The 3,754-nt window shown below is 37.8% G+C and overlaps 1 non-coding gene across 1 annotated transcript; it reads left to right on the top strand.

Moving 5' to 3' along the window:
- Positions 1-3,418: 3,418 nt before the first annotated feature.
- On the top strand, positions 3,419-3,525 carry LOC118994435 (U6 spliceosomal RNA). The gene has a single exon (XR_005068046.1). It is a non-coding gene; the product is annotated as a U6 spliceosomal RNA (small nuclear RNA).
- Positions 3,526-3,754: the final 229 nt, after the last annotated feature.

Genomic DNA, 3,754 nt, shown 5'->3' with positions numbered 1-3,754 from the left:
TACAACCAGAGAAAATGGGTTCTTCAGTACTGTCACAGGAACAGAACTGAGGGACATTCACATAGGAGGAATTTCAACCAACTGCAGCGAGATTTATTAGAGCAAAAGGTGATAGGAGACTCTCCGAAAGGCGCAGTGGGAGGCTAGAGGGTTGCGGTTGCCCCGAGGTCCTTGATAAGCTTCCATGTAATTCCTTGGGTTTGAAGAAGAGTTTTCATTCAAACTGTAAAAACTCTTTCCTGATTTTTCCCAAGTGTGTGTTTATGCACTCCCCCATCCAAATTTTCCCAAATTTTCCTAGGCTAGTTCCCTTCTTCTTTTTATGTTTGCTAGTTTGGCTGCTACTGCGCATGTACTTAGTAAACTGAATTCCCTCGCTGTTCTCCAATACTGCCACCCCTGGGAGCCACAGAAAGTCCCCAAAGTGACCAAAAAGCCATTCTTCCTGCCCACTGGGGTGTTTAGCTGTTTGGTGGAATGGTTTGGGTTTCTCCCCAGGGTGGTTGTAGAGCTGTTTTTGCAACTTAATCAGACTTAATCAGATATCTGATTCCATTTGCACCCTCATCTTTTGTTAATGTTTAACTGACTACTCTAACATTTCCCTTTCAGAAACTCTGGACACTTGAAATCTTTCAACAATTTTTCTTAATTATTTCCTTGAAATTTTTTTTTTCTGTTCTGGAGTTTGGCCAGCACTAAGGCACTAATGGCACTAACTCAGTCTTTGTTATCTCTCTCCTTGACTAGGGTGATTTAATCTACTCACTTTCTGGTTTGGGAGCAGAGGTATAAACAATCTGCTCCTAAGATTCCTTACTTAGGGAAAATAAGGTCTTGGGGTTTATTAGCGGGCTGTTAATTGGTGGGCCTTGTTTAAATATCTTGTCTTAGTTTCTCTCATTCTACTTGCCAAATAATTTTTCTAAATTCTTACTATCTTGCTTCAAAATCAGAGAACAATTTTTTTCTTGAAAATTCAAAGAAAATATGAATAATATTTATAAAATAAGAAAGGTGAATTGACATTGATATAAGATAAAACAGCTGGGTGGTATTAAAATAAAAGAAAATCCTACTATGCTAGGTGAATTAAGCCACTCAGTGAAAGAAAAATACCACGTGATCTCACTTATACATGGAATCTAATGAACAAAACAAACTAATGAAGAAAATAGTAACAGAAGCTTAGATACATCAAACAGACTGACAGCTTCCAGAAAGGAGGGGAGGGACAGGATGAAAGATGGTGAAGGGATTAACCAAAGAACATTTATGCTCAACTCAAAGACATGGACAACAGTGTGAGGATTGGCTGGGGATGGGGAGAGGGTAGGGCTGGGTGGAGGTGGGGAAAGGAAGAAAAAGCAGGAGAAAGTGTAAGAACATAAACAAAAATAAAAGGAAGGAGGGCGGGAAGCAAGGAAGGAAGAAGATAAGGAAGGAAGGGAAAGGAAAAGGAAGGAAGGGAAAGAAAGAAGAAAGAAAAACAAGCAAGCAAGAAAGAGAGAGAGAAAGAAAGAGAGAAAATCATAACCTGAGTCAGCCCAGTTCTTTAGGAGGAACAGATAAGAGAAACAGTATTGTTCCATTTTGGGGAATCTCAAGAAGAACTTTGTAGAAGGGAATAAATAATTCTTTGTTGTCTCAATCTGAGGAAAGATTATAAATTGAAATATTTATTTTATGTTTTTATTGATTTCCCTCAAAGTTCAAATCCTTATTTTGGGAATATAGAGAAATATAAGATTTATAGATATTAATAAGTCCTTATGTATAGACTGATATACTTTTCAATGGTTTATAATCACAATTATATGCTATCAGTCTGGGTGTTTTAGGAAAATATCTGTTGGGGGGTTGTTGACAAGGGCTGTGAAAGAATTCACTAAGAGAAGAACGTGCAGTGAGCAACGTTTAGCCACCTGTCAAGAATGGAAAGGGGCAAGGTGTGGAGAGAAACCCCAGCACTGTGGAGTGGGGACTTGGAAGGTTGATGGGATTATAACTGGATTATGAAAGGGCGGGGGCATTGCTGTTGTGTGGCCCCTGGCCTGTTAGAGGTGTTGAAACTCGGGAGGTTTCTGGAGGTTTAGGCAGGTTTGCATAAACTGTAGTTTGTTCCAGTGTTATCTTTTGCCTGCAGCTGGGGATGGGATGATTGTTAGTCCTGTTCTGTTCTTGCTTTCCAGTAATTTCCATTCCTGAAGACAAAAACTTAGAAGAGTAAAATGGTAGCATGTTTAATAAGATCCCAGGCCTGCTTGGCAAATAGTGCCAAAACAGCAAATGACATTGGCTTTATCCTTTCAGTAACTATTATAGTCACTACTCAAAACTCAGGATCAGTAAATTTGGAATATTTTTTTATTCACAGTGTTGCTAAATATTTCTGTTTGTAGTAATATTCCTTGAACTATATTATAATATTAGGCAAATGCAGACATTTCTTTCTTAATAAAAAGTTCATCATTTAATTTCTACCTCTTAAAATCCTACCTTTTTGTGAAAATATCCATGCTCCTTTACAAACCTTTATTTTTTTTTAATCAGCCAGCCTAACAGCACATTTTGTAGGAAATTTTATTTTCTTGGCTTGTTTCTGGCTTTTGAATAAGTTCCATCTGCTACCTGTCCTTATATTCTTTTCCTGAGTAACTCCTGTGTGTTGCTGAGGTTGTGCATTACCTTCTATATCATTCTGAAGTGTTTTTATACCCTTTAAGGTAGGTGGAAGTGTCTTCCAATTTTCCTGTGATGACTTGTATAAGTCCCCATGGCAAACCATGATTTTCTAAACCACAGTGGCAGTGTTAAAAAAGGAAAACTTGAATATTAGAGCCTGACACAATGCAACTAATACTGTGCACTTAGACATTTCCAGTGGTGTTTTGTCTAATTTTTACTATAATAATAATATTGTAAGTTAGGAAATCTCTTCTGGTAATGTCATAGTTGTGGGATCTAAATATATACATTCATACTTTTTCTCTGACCTTTAAAATTCTTCTTGCTGGGCTAATCATCAAACTAACATGGATGGATTAGCAGGAGAAAGTAAAAATTTTAATGAATACTTGTGGGGAATTTATACAGGCATGAAAATTCCAAAGTCAGTGAGACAACATGGGGTTCACAAGACATTTTAGGAGAAAATGAAGAGAATGGGGTCTTCCATTTCAGAAGTGAGAACGGGCAATTTACAGGAAACTTGCAAGCATGAGGTATCTACCTAACAGGCTCCTGCAGGAGCCCTTAATTTACTATACTTAATTTAAAGGAAGCTAAGGGAACATTCTAGGATCTCCTTCCTGAAGCAAATTTCTCTGTCTGAATCTCTTGTATAGGAAAGAGACAGGGTTAAAGATTCTTTCTGAGTTTTATATTTTTTAGTAAATAGCTTAAAATCAATACATCAGGGCTCTCTTCAGCAGCACATATACTAAAATTGGAACAATGCAGAGAAGATTAGCATGGCCCCTGCCCAAGGATGACATGCAAATTCATGAAGTGTTCTATATTTTTATGCACCCCAATGTTCATAACAGCACAATTTACAATAGCCAGGCACTGGAAGCAGCCTAAGTGTCCATTAGCAAATGAGTGGATCAAAAAACGATGGTACATTTATGTAGTGGAATTGTATGCAGCAGAGAGAAAGAAGGAGCTTATACCCTTTGTAACAGCATGGATGGAACTGGAGAGCATAATGCTAAGTGAAATAAGCCAGGCAGTGAGGGACAAATACCATATG

This window comes from Sturnira hondurensis, unplaced genomic scaffold, assembly GCF_014824575.4.
Source record: "Sturnira hondurensis isolate 20B ecotype Veracruz unplaced genomic scaffold, ASM1482457v3 Scaffold0000880, whole genome shotgun sequence".
Classification (NCBI taxonomy): domain Eukaryota; kingdom Metazoa; phylum Chordata; class Mammalia; order Chiroptera; family Phyllostomidae; genus Sturnira; species Sturnira hondurensis.
Note: the sequence above shows the minus strand (reverse complement) of the source record. Positions and strands in the feature narration are given on the sequence as shown.